This window comes from Pleurodeles waltl, chromosome 6, assembly GCF_031143425.1.
Source record: "Pleurodeles waltl isolate 20211129_DDA chromosome 6, aPleWal1.hap1.20221129, whole genome shotgun sequence".
Lineage (NCBI taxonomy): Eukaryota > Metazoa > Chordata > Amphibia > Caudata > Salamandridae > Pleurodeles > Pleurodeles waltl.
In genome coordinates this window covers 1,025,734,288-1,025,762,030 of record NC_090445.1, presented here as the reverse complement: position 1 = coordinate 1,025,762,030, position 27,743 = coordinate 1,025,734,288, and positions in this window count along the sequence as shown.

Here is a 27,743-nt window from a genome sequence, read left to right as displayed (position 1 = left end):
TGACCCCTCCCCCCCTCCCTCTTATGGCGGCCGCTGCGCGACAGAGTTAGCAACCCTTGACCCTAGGGTAGGTCGCTCCCCCTGCCGCTGCAGCTCCCCCAGCCCAGGCTCCTGAAACCTCCCAGCAAGCCCAGCTAAAAAACAGTAAGTACTTCCCCCGCCCAGCCCCTCGCCCTGCCCCGCGGTACTCACCTCTTCTACTGTGCCTCTGTCTTCTGCCTTCCGGTCTCCACTCCTACCTCTCTCCACTCCTCCACCGTCCTTCTTCCCTTCCCTCTCTGCTCCTCTTCTGCAGCCCTCTTGCTTCGTGTTCTGCTCCTCCTCGGCCCCGTTCCTCTTCATCACCGGGTTCTCTTTCTGCTTCTTTTTTTCATCTGTGGTCTTCTTCTGTGTCCTTCTTCTGTGTCCTTCTTCTGTGTTCTTCATCTGTGTACTTCATCTGTGTTCTTCTTCTGTGTACTTCATCTGTGTTCTTCTTCTGTGTACTTCATCTTTGTTCTTCTTCTGTGTACTAAATCTGTGTACTTCTTCTGTGCACTTCATCTGTGTTTCTTCCTTCTCTTCTGCACCGTGACCTGCGTGTGCTTTCTTCTTTCTTCATCTGTGTTCTTCTTTTTTTCCCTGCTCCCCGTCCTGCATGTTCTCTCTTCTTCTTTGGTCCTTCTTCTGTGTTCTTCATCTGTGTTCTTCGTATCCTCTGCTTCTCAGGTCTCTCCTCTTCTGCCTGACTCCTCTTCCTTGACTCTTCTCTCCTCCTCTTCTTTACCCTTCTTCCTGGCACTTCTCTCCTCTGTTCTTCTGTTCTTGACTCCTCGCTTCTCTTCTTCTTTATCTTTCTTCTTGGCTCTTCTCTCTTCTGTTCATCTGCTACTGACTCCTCGCTCCTCTTCTTCTTTACCTTTCTTCTTGGCTCTTCTCTCTTCTGTTCATCTGCCCCTGACTCCTCGCTCCTCTTCTTCTTTACCTTTCTTCTTGGCTCTTCTCTCTTCTGTTCTTCTGCTCCTGACTCCTCGCTCTTCTTCTTCTTTTCCTTTCTTCTTGGCTCTTCTCTCTTCTGTTCCTGACTCTTCTCTATGTCCTTCCTTACTCCCCTTCACCTCTGTAACCCCCCTCCCCTATCTTCCTATCTTTCCTCCTTAATCCCCTCCACCTTTAACGCCCCCTCCCTTATCTTTTCTCCCCTCCCCTCTACCTGACCCCCCCACCCTCCGCTTTTCCGCCGCCACCTCCTGCTCGCCCCCGCCCCCCCTGCTCCCATTCGTCGCCCCCCTCCCACCTCCCGCCCCCAGCTGACCCCTCCTCCCCCCTCCGCCCTCTTATGGCAGCCGCTGCGCGACAGAGTTAGCGTCCCTTGACCCAAGGGTAGGTCGCTCCCCCTGCCGCTGCAGCTCCACCAGCCCAGGCTCCTGAAACCTCCCAGCAAGTCCGGCTAAAAAACAGTAAGTACTCCCCCCGACCAGCCCCTCGCCCTGCCCCGCACTACTCACCTCTTCTCCTGTGCCTCTGTCGTCTGCTTTCCGCTCTCCACTCCTACCTCTCTCCGCTCCTCCGCCGTCCTTCTTCCCTTCCCTCTCTGGTCCTCTTCTGCAGCCCTCTTGCTGCGTGTTCTGCTCCTCTTCGGCCCCGCTCCTCTTCATCACCGGGTTCTCTTTTTGCTTCTTTTTTTCATCTGTGGTCTTCTTCTGTGTCCTTCTTCTGTGTCCTTATTCTGTGTTCTTCATCTATGTACTTCATCTGTGTTCTTCTTCTGTGTACTTCATCAGTGTTCTTCTTCTGTGTACTTCATCTGTGTTCTTCTTCTGTGTACTAAATCTGTGTACTTCTTCTGTGAACTTCATCTGTGTTTCTTCCTTCTCTTCTGCACCGTGACCTGCGTGTGCTTTCTTCTTTCTTCATCTGTGTTCTTCTTTTTTTCCCTGCACCCCGTCCTGCGTGTTCTCTCTTCTTCTTTGGTCCTTCTTCTGTGTTCTTCATCTGTGTTCTTCGTATCCTCTGCTTCTCAGGTCTCTCCTCTTCTGCCTGACTCCTCTTCCTTGACTCTTCTCTCCTCCTCTTCTTTACCCTTCTTCATGGCTCTTCTCTCCTCTGTTCTTCTGTTCTTGACTCCTCGCTCCTCTTCTTCTTTACCTTTCTTCTTGGCTCTTCTCTCTTCTGTTCATCTGCTGATGACTCCTCGCTCCTCTTCTTCTTTACCTTTCTTCTTGGCTCTTCTCTATTCTGTTCATCTGCTCCTGACTCCTCGCTCCTCTTCTTCTTTACCTTTCTTCTTGGCTCTTCTCTCTTCTGTTCTTCTGCTCCTGACTCCTCGCTCCTCTTCTTCTTTACCTTTCTTCTTGGCTCTTCTCTCTTCTGTTCTTCTGCTCCTGACTCCTCGCTCCTCTTCTTCTTTACATTTCTTCTTGGCTCTTCTCTCTTCTGTTCTTCTGCTCCTGACTCCTCGCTCCTCTTCTTCTTTACCTTTCTTCTTGGCTCTTCTCTCTTCTGTTCATCTGCTCCTGACTCCTCGCTCCTCTTCTTCTTTACCTTTATTCTTGGCTCTTCTCTCTTCTGTTCTTCTGCTCCTGACTCCTCGCTCCTCTTCTTCTTTACCTTTCTTCTTGGCTCTTCTCTCTTCTGTTCCTGACTCTTCTCTCTGTCATTCCTTACTCCCCTTCACCTCTGTAACCCCCCTCCCCTATCTTCCTATCTTTCCTCCTTACTCCCCTCCACCTTTAACCCCCCCTCCCTTATCTTTTCTCCCCTCCCCTCTACCTGACCTCCCCACCCTCCGCTTTCCCCCGCCACCTCCTGCTCGCCCCGCCCCCCCTGCTCCCATTCGTCGCCCCCCTCCCGCCCCTAGCTGACCCCTCCTCTCCCCTCCGCCCTCTTATGGCGGTCACTGCGTGACAGAGTTAGCGTCCCTTGTCCCAAGGGTAGGTCGCTCCCCCTGCCGCTGCAGCTCCACCAGCCCAGGCTCCTGAAACCTCCCAGCAAGTCCAGCTAAAAAACAGTAAGTACTCCCCCCGCCCAGCCGCTCTCCCTGCCCCGTGCTACTCACCTCTTCTCCTGTGCCTCTGTCTTCTGCCTTCCGCTCTCCCCTCCTACCTCTCTCCACTCCTCCACCGTCCTTCTTCCCTTCCCTCTCTGCTCCTCTTCTGCAGCCCTCTTGCTGCGTGTTCTGCTCCTCCTCGGCCCCGTTCCTCTTCATCACCGGGTTCTCTTTCTGCTTCTTTTTTTCATCTGTGATCTTCTTCTGTGTCCTTCTTCTGTGTCCTTCTTCTGTGTCCTTCTTCTGTGTTCTTCATCTGTGTACTTCATCTTTGTACTTCATCTGTGTTCTTCTTCTGTGTACTTCATCTGTGTTCTTCTTCTGTGTACTGAATCTGTGTTCTTCTTCTGTGAACTTCATCTGTGTTCTTCTTCTGTGAACTTCATCTGTGTTTCTTCCTTTTCTTCTGCACCGCGACCTGCGTGTGCTTTCTTCTTTCTTCATCTGTGTTGTTCTTTTTTTCCCTGCACCCCGTCCTGCGTGTTCTCACTTCTTCTTTGGTCCTTCTTCTGTGTTCTTCATCTGTGTTCTTTGTATCCTCTGCTTCTCAGGTCTCTCCTCTTCTGCCTGACTCCTCTTCCTTGACTCATCTCTCCTCCTCTTCTTTACCCTTCTTCCTGGCTCTTCTCTCCTCTGTTCTTCTGTACTTGACTCCTCGCTCCTCTTCTTCTTTACCTTTCTTCTTGGCTCTTCTCTCTTCTGTTCATCTGCTCCTGACTCCTCGCTCCTCTTCTTCTTTACCTTTCTTCTTGGCTCTTCTCTCTTCTGTTCATCTGCTCCTGACTCCTCGCTCCTCTTCTTCTTTACCTTTCTTGTTGGCTCTTCTCTCTTCTGTTCTTCTGCTCCTAACTCCTCGCTCCTCTTCTTCTTTACCTTTCTTCTTGGCTCTTCTCTCTTCTGTTATTCTGCTCCTGACTCCTCGCTCCTCTTCTTCTTTACCTTTCTTCTTGGCTCTTCTCTCTTCTGGTCTTCTGCTTCTGACTCTTCTCTCTGTCCTTCCTTCCTCCCCTCCACCTCTGTAACCCCCCTCCCCTATCTTCCTATCTTTCCTCCTTACTCCCCTCTACCTGACCCCCCCACCCTCCGCTTTCCCGCCGCCACCTCCTGCTCCCCCCTGCCCCCCGCTCCCATTCGTCGCCCCCCTCCAACCCCCCACCCCCAGCTGACCCCTCCCCCCCTCCCTCTTATGGCGGCCGCTGCGCAACAGAGTTAGCGACCCTTGACCCTAGGGTAGGTCGCTCCCCCTGCCGCTGCAGCTCCACCAGCCCAGGCTCCTGAAACCTCCCAGCAAGTCCAGCTAAAAAACAGTAAGTACTCCCCCCGCCCAGCCCCTCGCCCTGCCCGTGCTACTCACCTCTTCTCCTGTGCCTCTGTCTTCTGCCTTCCGCTCTCCCCTCCTACCTCTCTCCACTCCTCCACCGTCCTTCTTCCCTTCCCTCTCTGCTCCTCTTCTGCAGCCCTCTTGCTGCGTGTTCTGCTCCTCCTCGGCCCCGTTCCTCTTCATCACCGGGTTCTCTTTCTGCTTCTTTTTTTCATCTGTGGTCTTCTTCTGTGTCCTTCTTCTGTGTCCTTCTTCTGTGTCCTTCTTCTGTGTTCTTCATCTGTGTACTTCATCTTTGTACTTCATCTGTCTTCTTCTTCTGTGTACTTCATCTGTGTTCTTCTTCTGTGTACTGAATCTGTGTTCTTCTTCTGTGAACTTCATCTGTGTTCTTCTTCTGTGAACTTCATCTGTGTTTCTTCCTTTTCTTCTGCACCGCGACCTGCGTGTGTTTTCTTCTTACATCATCTGTGTTCTTCTTTTTTTCCCTGCACCCCGTCCTGCGTGTTCTCTCTTCTTCTTTGGTCCTTCTTCTGTGTTCTTCATCTGTGTTCTTCGTATCCTCTGCTTCTCAGGTCTCTCCTCTTCTGCCTGACTCCTCTTCCTTGACTCTTCTCTCCTCCTCTTCTTTACCCTTCTTCCTGGCTCTTCTCTCCTCTGTTCTTCTGTTCTTGACTCCTCGCTTCTCTTCTTCTTTATCTTTCTTCTTGGCTCTTCTCTCTTCTGTTCATCTGCTACTGACTCCTCGCTCCTCTTCTTCTTTACCTTTCTTCTTGGCTCTTCTCTCTTCTGTTCATCTGCTCCTGACTCCTCGCTCCTCTTCTTCTTTACCTTTCTTCTTGGCTCTTCTCTCTTCTGTTCATCTGCTCCCGACTCCTCGCTCCTCTTCTTCTTTACCTTTCTTCTTGGCTCTTCTCTCTTATGTTCTTCTGCTCCTGACTCCTCGCTCCTCTTCTTCTTTACCTTTCTTCTTGGCTCTTCTCTCTTCTGTTCTTCTGCTCCTGACTCCTCGCTCCTCTTCTTCTTTACCTTTCTTCTTGGCTCTTCTCTCTTCTGTTCTTCTGCTCCTGACTCTTCTCTCTTTCCTTCCTTACTACCCTCCACCTCTGTAACCACCCTCCCTTATCTTCCTATCTTTCCTCCTCACTCCCCTCCACCTTTAACCCCCTCCCCTATCTTTTCTCCCCTCCCCTTTACCTGACACCAACACCCTCTGCTTTCCCGCCGCCACCTCCTGCTCGCCCTCCCTGCTCCCAATCGTCGCCCACTCCCGCCCCCCACCTCCAGCTGACCCCTCCCCCCCTCCCTCTTATGGCGGCCGCTGCGCGACAGAGTTAGCAACCCTTGACCCTAGGGTAGGTCGCTCCCCCTGCCGCTGCAGCTCCCCCAGCCCAGGCTCCTGAAACCTCCCAGCAAGCCCAGCTAAAAAACAGTAAGTACTTCCCCCGCCCAGCCCCTCGCCCTGCCCCGCGGTACTCACCTCTTCTACTGTGCCTCTGTCTTCTGCCTTCCGGTCTCCACTCCTACCTCTCTCAGCTCCTCCGCCGTCCTTCTTCCCTTCCCTCTCTGCTCCTCTTCTGCAGCCCTCTTGCTGCGTGTTCTGCTCCTCTTCGGCCCCGCTCCTCTTCATCAGCGGGTTCTCTTTCTGCTTCTTTTTTTCATCTGTGGTCTTCTTCTGTGTCCTTCTTCTGTGTCCTTCTTCTGTGTTCTTCATCTGTGTACTTCATCTGTGTTCTTCTTCTGTGTACTTCATCTGTGTTCTTCTTCTGTGTACTTCATCTTTGTTCTTCTTCTGTGTACTAAATCTGTGTACTTCTTCTGTGCACTTCATCTGTGTTTCTTCCTTCTCTTCTGCACTGTGACCTGCGTGTGCTTTCTTCTTTCTTCATCTGTGTTCTTCTTTTTTTCCCTGCACCCCGTCCTGCATGTTCTCTCTTCTTCTTTGGTCCTTCTTCTGTGTTCTTCATCTGTGTTCTTCGTATCCTCTGCTTCTCAGGTCTCTCCTCTTCTGCCTGACTCCTCTTCCTTGACTCTTCTCTCCTCTTCTTCTTTACCCTTCTTCCTGGCACTTCTCTCCTCTGTTCTTCTGTTCTTGACTCCTCGCTTCTCTTCTTCTTTATCTTTCTTCTTGGCTCTTCTCTCTTCTGTTCATCTGCTACTGACTCCTCGCTCCTCTTCTTCTTTACCTTTCTTCTTGGCTCTTCTCTCTTCTGTTCATCTGCCCCTGACTCCTCGCTCCTCTTCTTCTTTACCTTTCTTCTTGGCTCTTCTCTCTTCTGTTCTTCTGCTCCTGACTCCTCGCTCTTCTTCTTCTTTTCCTTTCTTCTTGGCTCTTCTCTCTTCTGTTCCTGACTCTTCTCTATGTCCTTCCTTACTCCCCTTCACCTCTGTAACCCCCCTCCCCTATCTTCCTATCTTTCCTCCTTAATCCCCTCCACCTTTAACCCCCCCTCCCTTATCTTTTCTCCCCTTCCCTCTACCTGACCCCCCACCCTCCGCTTTTCCGCCGCCACCTCCTGCTCGCCCCCGCCCCCCCTGCTCCCATTCGTCGCCCCCCTCCCACCTCCCGCCCCCAGCTGACCCCTCCTCCCCCCTCCGCCCTCTTATGGCAGCCGCTGCGCGACAGAGTTAGCGTCCCTTGACCCAAGGGTAGGTCGCTCCCCCTGCCGCTGCAGCTCCACCAGCCCAGGCTCCTGAAACCTCCCAGCAAGTCCGGCTAAAAAACAGTAAGTACTCCCCCCGACCAGCCCCTCGCCCTGCCCCGCACTACTCACCTCTTCTCCTGTGCCTCTGTCGTCTGCTTTCCGCTCTCCACTCCTACCTCTCTCCGCTCCTCTGCCGTCCTTCTTCCCTTCCCTCTCTGGTCCTCTTCTGCAGCCCTCTTGCTGCGTGTTCTGCTCCTCTTCGGCCCCGCTCCTCTTCATCACCGGGTTCTCTTTTTGCTTCTTTTTTTCATCTGTGGTCTTCTTCTGTGTCCTTCTTCTGTGTCCTTATTCTGTGTTCTTCATCTATGTACTTCATCTGTGTTCTTCTTCTGTGTACTTCATCAGTGTTCTTCTTCTGTGTACTTCATCTGTGTTCTTCTTCTGTGTACTAAATCTGTGTACTTCTTCTGTGCACTTCATCTGTGTTTCTTCCTTCTCTTCTGCACCGTGACCTGCGTGTGCTTTCTTCTTTCTTCATCTGTGTTCTTCTTTTTTTCCCTGCACCCCGTCCTGCGTGTTCTCTCTTCTTCTTTGGTCCTTCTTCTGTGTTCTTCATCTGTGTTCTTCGTATCCTCTGCTTCTCAGGTCTCTCCTCTTCTGCCTGACTCCTCTTCCTTGACTCTTCTCTCCTCCTCTTCTTTACCCTTCTTCATGGCTCTTCTCTCCTCTGTTCTTCTGTTCTTGACTCCTCGCTCCTCTTCTTCTTTACCTTTCTTCTTGGCTCTTCTCTCTTCTGTTCATCTGCTGATGACTCCTCGCTCCTCTTCTTCTTTACCTTTCTTCTTGGCTCTTCTCTATTCTGTTCATCTGCTCCTGACTCCTCGCTCCTCTTCTTCTTTACCTTTCTTCTTGGCTCTTCTCTCTTCTGTTCTTCTGCTCCTGACTCCTCGCTCCTCTTCTTCTTTACCTTTCTTCTTGGCTCTTCTCTCTTCTGTTCTTCTGCTCCTGACTCCTCGCTCCTCTTCTTCTTTACATTTCTTCTTGGCTCTTCTCTCTTCTGTTCTTCTGCTCCTGACTCCTCGCTCCTCTTCTTCTTTACCTTTCTTCTTGGCTCTTCTCTCTTCTGTTCATCTGCTCCTGACTCCTCGCTCCTCTTCTTCTTTACCTTTCTTCTTGGCTCTTCTCTCTTCTGTTCTTCTGCTCCTGACTCCTCGCTCCTCTTCTTCTTTACCTTTCTTCTTGGCTCTTCTCTCTTCTGTTCCTGACTCTTCTCTCTGTCATTCCTTACTCCCCTTCACCTCTGTAACCCCCTCCCCTATCTTCCTATCTTTCCTCCTTACTCCCCTCCACCTTTAACCCCCCTCCCTTATCTTTTCTCCCCTCCCCTCTACCTGACCTCCCCACCCTCCGCTTTCCCCCGCCACCTCCTGCTCGCCCCGCCCCCCCTGCTCCCATTCGTCGCCCCCCTCCCGCCCCTAGCTGACCCCTCCTCTCCCCTCCACCCTCTTATGGCGGTCGCTGCGTGACAGAGTTAGCGTCCCTTGTCCCAAGGGTAGGTCGCTCCCCCTGCCGCTGCAGCTCCACCAGCCCAGGCTCCTGAAACCTTCCAGCAAGTCCGGCTAAAAAACAGTAAGTACTCCCTCCGCCCAGCCACTCGCCCTGCCCCGCGGTACTCACCTCTTCTACTGTGCCTCTGTCTTCTGCCTTCCGCTCTCCACTCCTACCTCTCTCAGCTCCTCCGCCGTCCTTCTTCCCTTCCCTCTCTGCTCCTCTTCTGCAGCCCTCTTGCTGCGTGTTCTGCTCCTCTTCGGCCCGCTCCTCTTCATCACCGGGTTCTCTTTCTACTTCTTTTTTTCATCTGTGGTCTTCTTCTGTGTCCTTCTTCTGTGTCCTTCATCTTTGTTCTTCTTCTGTGTACTAAATCTGTGTACTTCTTCTGTGCACTTCATCTGTGTTTCTTCCTTCTCTTCTGCACCGTGACCTGCGTGTGCTTTCTTCTTTCTTCATCTGTGTTCTTCTTTTTTTCCCTGCACCCCGTCCTGCGTGTTCTCTCTTCTTCTTTGGTCCTTCTTCTGTGTTCTTCATCTGTTTTCTTCGTATCCTCTGCTTCTCAGGTCTCTCCTCTTCTGCCTGACTCCTCTTCCTTGACTCTTCTCTCCTCCTCTTCTTTACCCTTCTTCCTGGCTCTTCTCTCCTCTGTTCTTCTGTTCTTGACTCCTCGCTCCACTTCTTCTTTACCTTTCTTCTTGGCTCTTCTCTCTTCTGTTCATCTGCTGATGACTCCTCGCTCCTCTTCTTCTTTACCTTTCTTCTTGGCTCTTCTCTCTTCTGTTCATCTGCTCCTGACTCCTCGCTCCTCTTCTTCTTTACCTTTCTTCTTGGCTCTTCTCTCTTCTGTTCATCTGCTTCTGACTCCTTGCTCCTCTTCTTCTTTTCCTTTCTTCTTGGCTCTTCTCTCTTCTGTTCTTCTGCTCCTGACTCCTCGCTCCTCTTCTTCTTTACCTTTCTTCTTGGCTCTTCTCTCTTCTGTTCTTCTGCTCCTGACTCCTCGCTCCTCTTCTTCTTTACCTTTCTTCTTGGCTCTTCTCTCTTCTGTTCTTCTGCTCCTGACTCTTCTCTCTGTCCTTCCTTACTCCCCTCCACCTCTGTAACCCCCCCTCCCCTATCTTCCTATCTTTCCTCCTTACTCCCCTCCACCTTTAACCCCCTCCCCTATCTTTTCTCCCCTCCCCTCTACCTGACCCCCACCCTCCGCTTTCCCGCCGCCACCTCCTGCTTGCCCCGCCCCCCTGCTCCCATTCTTCGCCCCCCTAACCTCCACCCCCAGCTGACCCCTCCTCCCTCTTACGGCAGCGGACGCGCCGCTGGCGCACCAAAGGCGCGCCAAAGGCAAGCCCGTCTGCACCCGTCCCCGCCTGGACCGCGCCCAGCGCCACGACCCCTGGCCCCCAGCACTCCCAAACCCCGCAGCACCGTTACGACCCCATCACCCTCCACGCCCTCAACCCGGGGCGCTCCAGCACCTGCTTCCAAGCCAACCCGAAACTTGCCCACGGACCCTTCGCATGTCACACCTGCAAACTCACCTTCCACCGCGAAACCACCACGCCCGCCAGCCCACGCGCCAACAACCACCTCAAATGCATCCTGATCAACGCACGCTCCGTCCACAAGCACGCCGTTGAACTATGGGACCTCCTGGACTCCACCGCACTGGATGTCGCCTTCATCACTGAGACCTGGATGAACGCCTCCTCGGTCCCCGACATCGCCATAGCCATCCCCGACGGCTACAAGATTTCCAGGAGAGACCGCACCAACCAAGTAGGGGGAGGAATCGCCATCGTCTTCAAGGACTCCATCAATGTCACCACCTCCACCGAAGACACCCCCCTCGCCGCCGAACACCTGCACTTCCAGATCCACACCGACCCCAGGACCACCCTCAGAGGAACTCTCATCTACCGACCCCCTGGACCACGTGCCCTCTTCAGCGACTCTATCACTGTCTTCATCTCTCCGCACGTCCTTGCCTCGCCGGACTACATCCTCCTCAGTGACCTCAACTTCCACCTGGAACAGAACAACGACCCCAACACCACCGCCCTGCTCGCCAACCTCGGTCTCAAGCAACTGGTGAACACCCCCACCCACATCGAAGGACACACGCTCGACCCCATCTTCTCCGCCAGCAACCACGTATCCTTCAGCCACTCCTCCGCTTGCACTGGACCGACCACAGATGTGTCCACTTCACCTTCCGACGCGAGACTCGCCACCTCCGTACACAACCCATCCCACGCCGACAGTGGAACAAAATCCCCTCGGATCAGCTTCTCTCCACTCTCAACGACAACCAACCCACCTTCTCCACCGACCCCAACGACGCAGCCCTCAGACTCACTCATTGGATCACCAACTGCGCAGACAACCTCGCTCCCCTCAGACGCCTCCCAAGACAGACCATCACCAAAAAACCTCTCTGGTTCACTGATACCCTCAAGGAATCAAAACAAAACTGCTGCACCCTCGAGAAAGCCTGGCGCAAGGACCACACCGCAGATAACATGACTGCCCTCAAGAACGCTACCCGCGAACACCACCAACTGATCCACGCCGCCAAAAGATATTCCTTCACAGACAGACTGGACAAAAACACTCACAACAGCAGAGAACTCTTCAACATCATCAAAGAGCTCTCCAACCCTAACGCCAACGCCATCACGCCCTCACAAGACCTCTGCAACTCCCTCGCCACCTTCTTCCATCGTAAGACCACCGACCTACACAACAGCTTCGGACACCAGACCCAGCCAACCACCACAGAACCTACAACCCCAGCCATCACCCTCAACGCCTGGACTCACATCAACACGGAAGAGACCAAAGCCACCATGAACTCCATCCACTCCGGTGCCCCCTCTGACCCCTGCCCACACTTCATCTTCAACAAAGCCGATGACATCATCGCCCCGCATCTCCAGACCATCATCAACAGCTCGTTTTCTTCTGCCACCTTCCCCGAGAGCTAGAAACACGCTGAAGTCAACGCCCTACTGAAGAAACCGACGGCGGACCCAAGCGACCTGAAGAACTTCCGCCCCATCTCGCTCCTCCCCTTCCCCGCCAAAGTCATAGAGAAGACCGTCAACAAGCAACTTACCAACTTCCTTGAAGACAACAACCTACTTGACCCCTCTCAGTCCGGATTCCGAGCCAATCACAGCACAGAAACCGCCCTCATCTCAGTCGCAGATGACATCAGAACCCTGATGGACAACGTAGAAACAGTCACCCTCATCCTCCTCGACCTCTCGGCTGCCTTCTACACCGTCTGCCACCGCACCCTAATAACCCGCCTCCGCTCCACCGGGATCCAAGGACAGGCCCTGGACTGGATCACCTCCTTCCTCTCCAACCTCTCCCAAAGAGTCTACCTCCCACCTTTCCGCTCAGACCCCACCGAGATCATCTGCGGCGTCCCACAAGCCTCCTCGCTCAGCCCGACTCTCTTCAATGTCTACATGAGCCCCCTAGCCGACATCGTACGCAAACACAGCATCATCATCACCTCCTACGCCGACGACACTCAGCTGATACTCTCCCTCACCAAGGACCCCACCAGCGCCGAGACCAACCTGCAAGATGGAATGAAAGACGTTGCAGATTGGATGAAACTCAGCCGTCTGAAACTGAACTCAGACAAAACGGAAGTCCTCATCATCGGAAACACCCCAACTGCCTGGGACGACTCCTGGTGGCCCACGGCCCTTGGCACCGCACCAACCCCCTCAGACCACGCACGCAACCTCGGTTTCATCCTGGACCCACTTCTCACCATGACCAAACAAGTCAATGCCGTATCATCCTCCTGCTTCCTCACCCTCTGCATGCTCCGAAAGATCATCCGTTGGATCCCCGCTGACACCAGAAAGACCGTGACCCACGCCCTCGTCACGAGCCGCCTGGACTACGGCAACACCCTATATGCAGGAACCACTGCTAAACTCCAGAAACGTCTGCAACAAATTAAAAATGCCTCCGCCAGCCTCATCCTCAACATACCCCGCAACAGCCACATCTCCGCCCACCTGAGACACCTGCACTGGCTTCCCGTCAACAAAAGGATCACCTTCCGACTCCTCACCCACGCACACAAAGCCCTCCACAACAAGGGACCCGAATACCTCAACCGCCGCCTCCGTTTCTACACACCCACCCGTCAACTTCGCTACGCCAACCTCGCTCTCGCCGCAGTCCCTCGCATCCGCCGCACCACGGCAGGTGGGAGGTCCTTCTCCTACCTGGCGGCCAAGACATGGAATTCCCTCCCCACCAACCTCAGGACCACCTAGGACCACTCCGCATTCCGGAGGCAACTCAAGACCTGGGTCTTCGAGCAGCAGTAACCCCATCCCCCTAGTGCCTTGAGACCCGCACGGGTGAGTAGCGCGCTTTATAAATGTTTATGATTTGATTTGATACAGTCCTGCAAGGGTTGAAGGCTTTTAGTGCAGCATATCTAGATGATATAGCTGTCTTTAGCTCCACCTGGGATGATCACCTGGTCCACCTGTAGAAAGTTTTAGAGGCCCTGCCGAAGGCAGGCCTCACTATCAAGGCTTCAAAGTGCCAGATAGGGCAGGGGAAAGTGGTTTATCTGGGACACCTGGTAGGTGGAGAACAGATTGCACCACTTCAGGGGAAAATCCAAACTATCATAGATTGGGTTCCCCCTACAACTCAGACCCAGGTGAGAGCCTTCTTGTAAATTAGCACTTGTATAGCGCACTACTCACCCGTTAGGGTCTCAAGGCGCTGTACTCATACCGCTATGGAACCCCTCCTGGCTTTTTCCCTGTGAGGCGCCCACTCCTGAGCACCCCCAGGGTGAAGCCAGGCATCCAAGCGCTGTTGGGGCCGTTGTGGAGATTAAGCAAGCTATTGCCCAGAGTTGCAGAGTGGGACCCATGAATTAGATTAGGCACCGAGGCGAGAATTATCTGGTCAAGGGGAATTGAGCCCAAGACCTGCCGAAGCAGGACTTGAACCCTGTTCTTGAGCCAGATCTCTGCTTCAGGGTTTGCCGCTCTAACCATTGAGCCACACTTCTCCACAATTGAGCCCCACTTCTCCACACTCTCCTTCTTGGGCCTCACTGGGTATTACAGGAGGTTCATTAAGAACTATGGCTCCATTGCAGCCCCCCTTAATGACCTCACATCCAAGAAAATGCCTAAAAAGGTATTGTGGACAGGCAGCTGTCAGAAAGCTTTTGAGGAGCTGAAACAGGCCATGTGCACTGCACCTGTCCTAAAAAGCCCACGTTACTCCAAGAAATTAATTGTTCAAACCGATGCATCTGAATTAGGGGTAGGGGCAGTCTTATCACAACTCAACTCTGAGGGCCAGGATCAACCTGTTGCTTTTATCAGCAGGAGGTTGACCCCTAGAGAAAAGCGTTGGTCTGCCATAGAGAGGGAGGCCTTTGCTGTGGTCTGGGCACTGAAGAAGTTGAGGCCATACCTGTTTGGTACTCACTTCATTGTTCAGACAGACCACAAACCTCTACTTTGGCTAAAACAAATGAAAGGTGAAAACCCTAAATTGTTGAGGTGGTCCATATCTCTACAGGGAATGGACTATACAGTTGAACATAGACCACTCCAATGCAGATGGACTCTCCAGATATTTCCACTTAGACAATGAAGACTCATCAAGTCATGGCTAGTCTTATTGTCCTTCGTTTGGGGTGGGGGGGTTGTGTAGGAAAGTACCATCTTGCCTGGCTTGTTACCCCCATATTTCACTGTATATATGTTGTTTTAGTGTAAGTGTCACTGGGACCCTGCCAGCCAGGGCCCCAGTGCTCATAAGTGTACCCTGTATGTGTTCCCTGTGTGATGACTAACTGTCTCCCTGAGGCTCTGCTAACAAGAACCTCAGTGGTTATGCTCTCTCTGCTTTCTAAATTGTCACTGACAGGCTAGTGACAAATTTCACCAATTCACATTGGCATACTGGAAAACCCTTATAATTCCCTAGTATATGGTACTGAGGTACCCAGGGTATTGGGGTTCCAGAAGATCACTATGGGCTGCAGCATTTCTTTTGCCACCCATAGGGAGCTCTGACAATTCGTACACAGGCCTGCCACTGCAGCCTGAGTGAAATAACATCCACGTTATTTCACAGCCATTTACCACTGCACTTAAGTAACTTATAAGTCACCTATATGTCTAACCTTCACCTGGTGAAGGTTGGGTGCTAAGTTACTTAGTGTGAGGGCACCCTGGCACTAGCCAAGGTGCCCCCACATTGTTCAGGGCAAATTCCCCGGACTTTGTGAGTGCGGGGACACCATTTCACACGTACACTATACAGAGGTCACTACCTATGTATAGCGTCACAATGGTAACTCTGAACATGGCCATGTAACATGTCTAAGATCATGGAATTGTCACCCCAACAATTCCATGATCCCCCAGTCTCTAGCACAGACCCGCGTACTGCCAAACTGCCTTTCCCGGGGTTTCACACAGCTGCTGCTGCTGCCAACCCCTCAGACAGGTTTCTGCCCCCCTGGGGGCCAGGCAGCCCTGACCCAGGAAGGCAGAACAAAGGATTTCCTCTGAGAGAGGGTGTGACACCCTCTCCCTTTGGAAATAGGTGTGAAGGCTGGGGAGGAGTAGCCTCCCCCAGCCTCTGGAAATGCTTTGATGGGCACAGATGCTGCTCATCTCTGCATAAGCCAGTCTACACTGGTTTAGGGATCCCCCAGCCCTGCTCTGGCGCGAAACTGGACAAAGGAAAGGGGAGTGACCAAGCCCCTGACCTGCACCTCCCAGGGGAGGTGCCCAGAGCTCCTCCAGTGTGCCCCAGACCTCTACCATCTTGGAAACAGAGGTGTTGCTGGCACACTCGACTGCTCTGAGTGGCTAGTGCCATCAGGTGATGTCAGAGACTCCTTACCTGTCTTACTAGCCTATCCTCCTTTCTAGGTAGCCAAACCTCCTTTTCTGGCTATTTAGGGTCTCTGCTTTGGGGAATTCTTCAGATACCGAATGCAAGAGCTCACCAGAGTTCCTCTGCATCTCTATCTTCACCTTCTGCCAAAGGATCAACCGCTGACTGCTCAGGACACCTGCAAAACCGCAACAAAGTAGCAAAGACGACTACTGCAACCTTGTATCACTTCTCCTGCCGCCTTCTCGACTGTTTCCTGGTGGTGCATGCTCTGGGGGTAGCCTGCCTCCTTCTTGCACCAGGAGCTCTAAAGAAATCTCCCGTGGGACAACGGAATCTTCCCCCTGCAACCGCAGGCAACAAAAGACTGCATCAATGGTCCTCTTGGTCCCCCTCAGCACAACGAGCGTGGTGCCTGGAACTCAGCAACTCTGTCCAAGTGACTCCCACAGTCCAGTGATTCTTCAGTCCAAGTTTGGTGGAGGTAAGTCCTTGCCGCCCCACGCTAGTCTGCATTGCTGGGTACCGTGTGATTTGCAGCTGCTCCGACTCCTGTGCACTCTTCCAGGATTTCCTTCGTGCACAGCCAAGCCTGGGTCCCCGACACTCTAACCTGCAGTGCACAACCTTCTGAGTTGTCCTCCGGAGTCGTGGGACTCCCTTTTGTGACTTCAGGTGTCTTGCTGGGTGCACCCTCTGTCTCGTCATCCATGTGGCGACATCCTGGTCCCTCCTGGGCCACAGCAGCATCCAAAAACCCTAACCGCGACCCTTGCAGCTAGCAAGGCTTGTTTGCGGTCTTTCTGCATGGGAACACCTCTGCAAGCTTCTTCACGACGTGGGACATCCGTCCTCCAAAGGGGAAGTTTCTAGCCCTCTTTGTTCTTGCAGAATCCACAGCTTCTACCATCCGGTGGCAGCTTCTTTGCACCCTTAGCTGGCATTTCCTGTGCATCTGCCCACTCTTGACATTGTTGCGACTCTTGGACTTGGTCCCCTTGTTCCACAGGTACTCAGGTCCGGAAATCCACTGTTGTTGCTTTGCTGGTGTTGGTCTTCCTTGCAGAAACCCCCTATCACGACTTCTGTGCTCTCTGGGGGTTATAGGTGCACTTTACACCTACTTTTCAGGGTCTTGGGGTGGGCTATTTTTCTAACCCTCACTGTTTTCTTACAGTCCCAGCGACCCTCTACAAGCTCACATAGATTTGGGGTCGATTCGTGGTTCGCATTCCACTTTTGGAGTTTATGGTTTGTGTTGCCCCTATACCTATGTTCTCCTATTGCAATCTACTGTAATTTTACATTGCTTGCATTACTTCCTTTTGCTATTACTGCATATTTTTGGTATTGTGTACATATATCTTGTGTATATTTGGCATCCTCATCCTGAGGGTACTCACTGAGATACTTTTGGCATATTGTCATAAAAATAAAGTACCTTTAATTTTTAGTATATCTGTGTATTGTGTTTTCTTATGATATTGTGCATATGACACCAGTGGTATAGTAGGAGCTTAGCATGTCTCCTAGTTCAGCCTAAGCTGCTCTGCTATAGCTACCTTCTATCAGCCTAAGCTGCTAGAAACACCTCTTCTACACTAATAAAGGATAACTGGACCTGGTACAGAGTGTAAGTACCCCTTGGTACCCACTACAAGCCAGGCCAGCCTCCTATACAGTGCACCTGTGATACCAAGAGACTGGACTCTAACTGTACATTCCTCCTCCATCACCCCAGCCCACTGCACACCCCTCTTTTCCTATGAGCACTTAAATAAACACCCTTGGAACAAATACAAATATGGAGTCTGTCAAATGATTGAAACATGTATTAGTACAACATTCATAAAACATTGCAAGTCATATGTACAGTTATGTATACATTGGTATGACCGTTAGTGGGCAGCAGTAAACAGACCAGGAGTCAGAGTGGGCCAAAGAGATCTGAAAATAGAGATGCCAATGGGTACAGTAAGTGGCCATAGACATAGGGAAATCAAGCTGCCATGTACAATGTCCAACAGAAAACTGAAAATGAAAGTGAAGTTACAGTGTCTTACCTGTGTGTCACTGGAAGTACTGCTGTATGATATTACTTCTTCCTCTGCCTCCTCTTCCTCACTGTCCACAGGCTCCACCGCTGCCACAAGACCATCTCCAGGCTCATCCTCCTGCAGAAAAGGCACCTGGTATCTCAAGGCCAAGTTGTGCAACATGCAACGATGGTCTAGCACACCTTCTTGAGTAAGTAGTACAGGGATCCACCTGTCAGATGAAGGCACGAGAACCTGGCCTTGAGGAGGCCGAAGGTCCGCTCAATAATCTTCCTTGTTCACCCATGTGCCTCATTGTAACGTTCCTCTTCCCTTGTCCTGGCGTTCCTCATTAGGGTCAGTAGCCATGAGAGGTTGGGGTAACCAGAGTCACCTGAAAACATCGAGGGACAACTGTTAGACACACACTAACCCTTAGGGAAAACCCCACACCCAGACACCAAAATATACTGGGTGGGGACCTTGGGCTCACCTATTAGCCACACCCGGTGCCTCTGCAGTTGGCCCATCACATATGGGATTCTGTTATTCCTCAAGAGAAAGGCGTCATGCACAGAGCCAGAATACTTGGCATTCACATGGGAGATGTAATGGTCCACCAAACACACCATCTGCACATTCATAGAGTGATAGCTTTTTCTATTCCTGAACACTTGTTCATTTCTCCGGAGGGGGAACAAATGCTACATGTGTACCATCAATGGCACAAATTATGTTAGGGATATGTCCCAAGGCAAAAAAGTCAGCTTTCACTGTGTCCAAATCCTCCACCTGTGGGAATACAATGTAGCTGCATATGTGTTTCAGCAAGGCTGTCAATATTCTGGTCGCATTGGAGAACATTAGCTGAGACATCCCTGATGCCATGGCCACTGTTGTTTGGAAGGGACCACTTGCCAGGAAATAGAGCACTGACAGGACCTGCACTAGAGGGGGGATACCTGTGGACTGGCAGATAGCTGACATCAGGTCTGGCTCTAATTGGACAGACAGTTCTTGGATTGTGGCCCGATCAAGTCTGTATGTTACTATAATGTGTCTGTCCTCCATTGTAGCAAGGTCCACCAAGGGTCTGTACACTGGAGGATATCTCCATCTCCTATTCATCCTCAGCGGTTGAAGCCTAGGGAGGAAAACAGTGAGCAGAGGGTCATAATTACACATCTATTGCAAAAATGATGCATTTCTACATTTACAGAATCAGTATGTGAATCCGAGAGTCAGTTGTTGTGCCAATTTCCACTGTGACACAATTAGGTGCCACAGCCTGTGCCCCCCCTGAAATGGCAGCTGCCTGACCTGTGAGGAGGGACAAGTGGAAATGAGGTAATTCCGCTGGTGTTGTGCGCTGTTGCGGTAGGCAGTCGATGACCGTTGTGCAACTTCGAATTGCTTATCATTGGGCCCTATGGGTTCCAGGAGGCAATGGTGAGGTACGCTGGTGGTGACGGTACCCACCGCCGCGGGCATGACCATCATTTTCTATCTATTCACTCACTTGCTACCTAACCTTCAACAGGAGAGGACCTAAAATGCAAGTGCTGCTCTGACCTGGAAGCGACAATGGCTCATGTGTCTGGGAAAAGGGCCCCTGCCTTCGCCATGGAGGAGTTGGAGAGACTGGTGGATGGGGTCCTACCCCAGTACACATTATTCTATGGTCCTCCAGACAAACAGGTGAGTACACTGTGAGCATGATGCCTGGGCCATGAATGTATGGAGTGCTGTGTGTGTGTAAGCCACATGTGGGGGGGACTGAGACATCCTGGCCAGAGTGCTGCATGTATGGTGGTCAATGTATGTGCATCAGGGGATGGGAGGGATATGGTGGGCTATTAGTGTGACGGTCCGAACGGTTACCTAATTCCCTTTTCTGCTGTCTTTTTCCTGCAGGTCAGGCAAAGGGTATTTGGCATGCCATCGCCAAGGAGGTGCGGACCCTGGGGGTCCTTGACAGGCGGAGCACCTACTGCCGCAAACGGTGGGAGGACCTGCTCCGCTGGGCAAGGAAGACGGTGGAGGCCAAGCTGGGGCTGGCCTCCCAACGAGGAAGGGGTGCCTGTCTTACCCTCACCCCCCTGATGTTACACATCCTGGCGGTGGCCTATCCCGAGTTGGATGGGCGCTTGAGGGCATCACAGCAGCCACAAGGAGGTGAGTACAAATTCAGATTCATTACTTTGTGCGCATTAAGGTTACACCTGGGTCGGGATGTGGACTGTGGGTGCCCCTAGGCCAGGCTGAACATGGCAGGATATGTCCCTTGTTGGGCAGGCTTGAAGCACTCCAACCCCAATAGTGTTAGTGGGCATCTACTACTGGTCAGGGCCCTGTTTGTTTCAGGTGTGCAGCTGATGGCGTTAGGCATTGTACCCCATGGGTTGGTAACTAGCATTGTAACTTGTAGTGCATGGAATAGTGCATAGGGCTGTTCCCAGTGAATTGTGTACGCCAACGGTAGTGTTGTTGCTGGCATTGACCAAGTGTATCCTCTGTCTTTCCCCCCCTTTTTGTTTTGTCACCCTAACCTTGTGTGCATTAGCATCATCAGGCGAAGGAGCAGAGGCACCAGCGACGGAGGAAGCTGCATCCAACGTGGGCCTGGAGGCCGAATCCACCGACGGTGAGGGCACCAGTGGGACGGAAGGCGAGGGGAACACCAAGACAGGGACAGGAGGGGACACCACAGACAGTGACCCCTCCTCTGATGGAAGTTCCCTGGCGATGGCGGACACCTCTGTGCTCATCCCCCTACCAGCACCACCCTCCCAGCATCCCCTCAGTGTGTTTCCCATGCCCTCTCACCCAGAGGTGGGCATCTCCTTCACCCCAGGCAAATAAGGCCCTGCCCCAGGCAGCCCTGCTGCCCTCAGTGAGGTGGCTATTGACCTCCTGAGATCCCTCACTGTTGGGCAGTCAACCATTCTGAATGCCATCCAGGTTGTCAAGAGGCATTTGCAACAAACAAATGCATACCTGGAGGGCATTCACAGTGGTGTGGCGGCCCAACCCAGAGCATTTCAGGCTCTGGCCTCTGCACTGATGGCAGCCATTGTCCCTGTCTCTAGCCTCCCCCCTCCACCTTCCTCTACCCATTCCCAATCCCCTCAACCCCAGCCTATCTCAAGCACACCTTCAGACCACGTTCACCAAATCAACATACAAAAGTGCAAACATAAGCACCACACTTCATCTCACAGGCACTCACACAAGCACCATCCCCATGCAGACACACCAACATCCACTGCCTCCACTGTGTCCCCCTCCGCCTCATCATCCACCTCCCACACAGTAGCGTCTCCACTCACACCTGCATGCACTGCATGCTCATCCACTACTTCCATCACTAGCACGCCCGTCACTACACACCCCTCACTGGCATTCACCACCCCCACATCATACACACGTCCCCTGTGTCCTCTCCCACTGTGTCTGTGACCCCCTCCTCCCAAAGTACACAAGTGCAAGCACCCACCCAGCCAACAGCCATCCACCTCACAACAGCATCCAGGCTATGCACTTGCACCCAAACTCAGCATACAGACACCTCCTACAACCACTCCCTCTTCCTCCACTCCCAGACCTTCTCCCTCTTCCCACCCCAGTGTCCCTAAAAATCTTTTCCTGGCATACATTGACCTCTTCCCTCCCTCTCCTCCCCCCGTCCTTCTCCTTGGGCCAGGGTGGCCAAAACCCAGCACAGCACCTCAGCCACCAAGTTCACATCTGCTGTGGTTCCTGCAGCTGTCAGAGGCTCAAAGGGGGCACCCGTTTGCCCAGCCAGTGTGCCACCAACCCCTGCGAAGGCAAAAACCATTCCGCCACCTGGCAAGGTCAAGAAGGGGACAGCATCCAGCAAGGAGAAGGAGCTACAACCACCCAGCAAGGCCCTGTCAAAGACTCCAGCTGCAAGACCCAAAGTGACACCACCATCTTCCAAGGGCAGGAAGGGGCACAGAACACCAGCCAAGGCACTTCAGTTGTCCGAGCCTGCAGTTGAACGCCTCGTGACTACCAGCACAACAGCCAGCACCGCCACCTGCACTGCGGCCAGCACCGCCAGCAGCCCTGCTGCTAGCACTGCCGCAAGCACTGCCACCTGCACTGCCGCAAGCACCACTACTCTCAGCAGCTGCATCCCCAGTGGGAAGCCATCCGAGGCTGCAGGAGAAGGGCTAGAGCCTCCACCCCCCCAATGGCAGCACCGTCACCTGCACCGCAGCCAGCACCACCACCTGCACCGCCACAAGCACTGCCGTAAGCACCGCCGCAAGCCTTGCCGCAAGCACCGCTACCTGCACTGCTGACTCTAGCACCACTGCCAGCAGCAGCAGCCCCAGTGGGCATCTGTCAGAGGCCGCAGTATAGGGGCTGGAGCCTCCCTTCACCACTGGCAGCACCCCCACCGGCACTACCACCAATGTGCAGACGTAGACGCCCCCGGATGGCCTCTAGCCCTGTCTCCATGGACTATCATGCATCCTGGTCACTAGAAATCTCGTGTCTCAGACACCCAGGTGAGGGACTGTGAACTGCCACCCCCCATGTGTTGCATCACTGGGCAGTGAGCTCCCTCCAGAACCAGTGGACTAAGACATCCACTCACCCTATCCTTGTCAGGATGAAGCACACCTGGCACAAAGCACTCTCCAGAACCAGTGGAAGAAGGCATCCACTCACCCTGTCCTTGGCAGGATGAAGCACACTGGGCACAAAGCCCCCTACAGAACCAGTGGAGAAATGCATCCACTCACCCTATCCTTGGCAAGATCAAGCACACAGGGCACAAAGCCCCCTCCAGAACCAGTGGAGAAATTCATCCACTCACCCTATCCTTGGCAGGATGAAGCACACTGGGCTCGAAGCCCCCTCCAGAACCAGTGGAAGAAGGCATCCATTCACCCTATCCTTGGCAGGAGAAAGCACACTGGGCACAAAGCCCCCTCTAGAACCAGTGGAGAAATGCATCCACTTGAGAGACTGTGGCTTTGCACTCCCCAGAACCAGGCAGTGGGCAAACCACCCACTTGAGAGACTTGAGATACTGTGGCTTTGCACTCCCCAGGAGCAAGCAGTGGGAAAACCACCCACTTGAGAGACTGTGGCTTTGCACTCCCCTGGAGCAGGCAGTGGGCAAACCACCCACTTGAGAGACTGTGGCGTTGCACTTCCCAGTACCTCGCTGTGGACATGGAGCCCATTCCAGGAGCAGTGGCGTTGTCCCATCTTCCAGCAGAGTGCCCCCCCCTTTCCCCTGAGGTGCCTGTGTGTTTTCAACCTGATGCCCCTGCAGTGTGCTCTCCGTATTGAGGCAGGAGTCAAGTGTGGGCATGGCCTATGAGTTTTGGCCAAGGACATTTCAAGTGGACAATGTACCACCTTATGTACATTTTGTATATATTGTAAATACTGTTTTTGAATTTGTAATGTATATCTGACTATTTCTAATATGACACTCATTTTACTCCATTCCATTTGTCCTTGTGTGGGTTACAGGGTGTATATGTAATGTTGATGCATGTGTTTGTGTCTATGCTGTTGTGGGTGAGGGTGGGGGTGGGGGTTTTGCGTGTGTGTGTCACTCTCTTTTTCCACCCCCCTCCCTTGTGTGCTAGGTGCAATAATCACTGTGGTCGTCGCCGCCGCCGTTTGTACTCCTGGTAGATGAGAAGATACACTGACATGGATAACACCTGCAGTTCGGGCTCCATGACGTCCTGGTTCTTCCTTGGGTGTCGAGAGGTGAGTGGTTTCCCTTCTGTGTACTGTTTCCACCATGCTTTTGATGGCGTTGATACCTCCCTGGAAAAGCTGGCGGATGGGCGGGTTGGAATGGAGTGGGCGGTACATTGTCTTCCGCCTGTCTGTTGGGGGTTACCACTGCTACCGTGGTAGTCAGAGTGTTAAAGTGGCTATCTGTGTTGACGGTTTCCGCTGTAGTTGCAATTTAATTTTTTTTACTGCCAGCCTGTTGGCAGTATTACAGCTGCTTTAACACCGACAACCAGGGTTGTAATGAGGGGCATAATAATTTGGGGGTGTATGCAACAGCCTGGTTGTTCTGGGAGAGGGAGAGACCAGGTGCCTCTTTGGTTGAACATGTGATGAGCAGGTGATGACACTGCTTGCGGCAGACCAAATATCTGGCAGGTTTCGCTGCTATTATACATTTTATACACCTCGAGACCTGCACAGGAGGTACACACGACAGTGGACTACCTTGCTCACATCACCATGAAATGGCTCTCAAACAAACACAGAGAATGCATAATGGCCTCAGTGAGTCCTGCTGAGGTTAGAGCTGCTTTAAAAGATATGTCTTCTGTTAACTGACAGTTTGACAGTAGCCTTTTACAAGTCCTATCAAGACAAAATAACCCCACATCTGATTAATCTTTATGAGGAAATGATGGAAGATGTATAAATGCCATCTCTGATGAGGGAGATGCTGCTGGTCACTCTCTTGAAGTCTTGAAGACAAACAGATAATTGTCCGTCTTACAAGTTGTTGTCACTTTTACATGTCAATGCCAAAATGTACACTAAGATATTGACCAACAAGCTGGCACGCCTGCTCCAAGGAATAGTAGGCTCAGAACAGTCTGGGTTCATACCAGGCAGAACACTATCACATAAACGTTGGTCCCTATTCAGTGCAATAGTGAGTATGGACCCTGAAATGAAGGCAGCAGCTGTGTTCCTCGACACAGAAAAGGCATTTGACTCAGTAGAACGGGGATTCATGTTTGTGGTGCTGCAGCACATTGGTATAGGAGAAGTATTTCTGAGCTTAGCTCAGTTACTTTATACCAAACCAATGGTGTGTATGTGGACAAATGGGATGGTTACAGATCCCATAGAAATTACCAGAGGTACAAGTCATGGGTGCTCCCTTTCACTGTTGCTATATGTCCTGGCAGTGGAACCATTAGCCTGTGCCCTCTGAGAATACTAGACACATAATGGTCAGCAATTTCCACATTACAACCTGGTTGTTTCATCATGTTCAAATGACACTCTCCTGTATATACGCAACTCGGAGCATAGCCTGTCACTGATTATCCATGAGGTAGTGCATTTGGTGGCCACCCAGGTCTGCGTTTAAATTGGGTTAAGTCATTAATATTCCTTTGCACCGCAGTGACAACACCAGTGACTGTGTAGTACCCACTGCAGTGGACCACAAAAGCAGTGCGCTACCTGTGGATACAAGTGCACATTGACCCGTCTGTAGTCATAGAGGAAAACTATAGTAAGGCAGTGCAAAAGATGTCAGAAGCAATGGATCGCTCGGTACAGCTCCTACTGTTGCTCACTGGCTGTACAGCCATAACGAAAATGGTAGGGCTACAACTCTTCTTGTTTGTCAATATTCCAATCCTGTTGCCTTTGGTAGTGTTCCTCAACTTACGGACTACTCTAACTAGGCTGGTATGGGGTGGGAAGCAGCCAAGAGGTATTTGGAATAAGCTTACCCTGCCATACGAAACGAGAGGGCTGAACGTCCTAGACATAGAGGCTTGCTACAGTGCTGCGCCATGCATATATGCACATTAGTAATTGCATGGGTCAAAGGATCTACCACACCTCTGGCTTGAAAGAGATGCTGCTTCTCCTTGTCACTCCATCAGACATAGTTTGTGAAGTCCACTTGGTGATATAATGTTAAAGACCCCGTAAGCATGGCAGTGTACTCATGGCACAGAGAACTGGAGAGACAGGCTGGTTCTCCCCTTTACTCACAAAGTATCAAGTTAGAGAATTGTAGGTGATTATCTATTGGACAGGAAAGAAGAACATTGAGTGCACTACTGGTACTGGGAATACACTAAGGGGCATATTTATGGTGTCCCAACATCACCTTTGCACCATATTAATGTCATTGTTTTTCATGGTAATGTGGCCTAACAAGGCTGAACTCCCTGTGCCTTATTTACAGGGTTGTGCAATGCATGCGTTGCGGCACTCTGTTACCCTTTGTGTTACATTATGCCTGCGCTAGGCATAATGTATGCAAAGGGGGCGTTCCCCCTCTAGAAGAGTCGGAAAAATGGCGTAAGGAAATCTGTGAGATTTCCTTGCTCCATTTTTATGGCACTTTTAATGCCTGCTCAAGAGCAGGCTTTAAAAGGGGCCTTCCATTCTTCCATTAATTCTGCAGGAGTAGCGCCAATATTTTGAATATCATAAAAAATACTGCTATTGCCCCCTACCCTGCGCCATGCTGCGCCGTATTTTAAATGTGGCACACATATGGTGGTGATAGGGGGTTGCTAAGGGGCACAGGGAAAGTGGCATTCACTCGGTGCAGTGCCACTTTCCATAAATCTGCCCCTAAATTGGAGATGTTTTCTTGGATGGTACCATGCGCACATGGGATCAGTTGGAAGTACAAGGTACTGGCACATTCATGCTAGCACAATTTCACTATTTTAGAGCCCACATTATGATGCACGTCTTGTTGGGAGATGATTTGTTTGAACCACCCACACTGCTGACATTGACATATTTACTATGCATAAACACACCCCTTACCTTATATCTCAACTGTGTACATTTGCCCAAGAAGCGCGAAGGCCTGGAGTAACCAAGGTCAGACTGGAATGGCAGGGAGAGCTGGCAGTCACTATCAGTGACAAATAGTGGGCATACTGTTGTTCGGTGGTACAATCTGTCTCATTGAGTAGGCGGCATTGATTGATCCATTTTAAATATAATAACAGAGTGTAATACACGCTGGCTCTCATGTATCATTATGGATTGTGGAATAACACAAACTACACCTGGTGTGTAGCAGATGACACAGATCTTGCACATGTGGCATGGTTTTACCCGGATATTCAGTAGTTTTGGCAGGCAATGAGAGTGTATCTTGAAAAGATAATGAGCAAGAGACCGGCGAATACACCTGAACTTGCCTGGCTGAACTGTCGCAGGCAGATATCATCTGACAAATGGCGTTAGCTGCCCTGGGGTTACTGTCAGTCATGGTACAGAAAAGCAATGAAATGTGCAAGTGGTCCACTTCCGATATTACAAGAAGGGCTTGCAAACATGACCTACTTCAACATGCAATTGAATGTTTACTGTAAGCTGCTGCTGCTGTGCAGTCATCCTGAAGATATATGGGGGCCCCATTGGGCTCACCTAGCACACATTGGGGCAGATGTTGGATCTTAGATGGATATTAGAGAACTGATGTCTAGCCCATTACAGAGTGTGTAGAATGAACCTAATTGATACATGTTAACATGATGTGATGTGGAATTGGGGATGCTCCGGAGGGACATGAGGAGGGGTGGGGCTAGCTCTGGCGGAATGTGGGAAGCATGAGGCTCTGGGCGATTTGAGAGGAGTAGCCTATTGGAGACCTAGAATGAACTACTCTATATATTTTATATATATATATATATATATATATTTATATATATATATATATATATATATAAAACAAAAGGTTAGAGGGATGCTAAAAGTGGGAAATAGCATTTTTTTAAATGTAGAAATTCACTTAAAAAAACAAAGGTTACAGGGACGTTATAGTTAGGTTCTGAATGTACTCGTCCAAATCCATAGAAATTCACCAGTTATAGAGCTATCTCAAGTAACTATAACTCGTGCCCTAAGGTAACTATAACTCGTGCCATCACCATGCACAGTTACAGATCAATAATTTAATTGCAGATGTTAGAGTGACATTATCAATGCTGTTATCAAAGATGTCATGAGATTGTAATTTGTGGGGTAATTAGCAGTGCATGGTGAGGGCGCAAGTTATAGTTACCTTAGGACACGTGTTTGAGCTACTTGAGTTAACTTGAACTATAACTGGTAGATTTCTATGGTTTGATGCGTTTAACCATAACATCCCTGAAACCTTTGTTTTTTTTAAGTGAATTTCTATGTTTTTTAAATTATATTTTAATTCTATTTCCTAACTATAACATCCCTGTTAACTTTGTTTTTTCAGTGAATTTCTATGTTTTTTTTGCATATAGTAATTTTCATTACTATACGTTTATAAAACCACCCCCACCCACGGCCTTCAAACAGTCCCTGTGGCCAACCTCTATAACCCCCCAACCCTGCATGTACCCCCAATCCTCAGGCAAATATCTGCCCTGGGGTCCCTATCTCCCGGGGCCTGGCCTAAACATTTGATTTTTTTGGGGGGGTCACGTGGATCCCATCTCCTGGCCCATCTTGGCCCCAGGGGCCCCATCCGT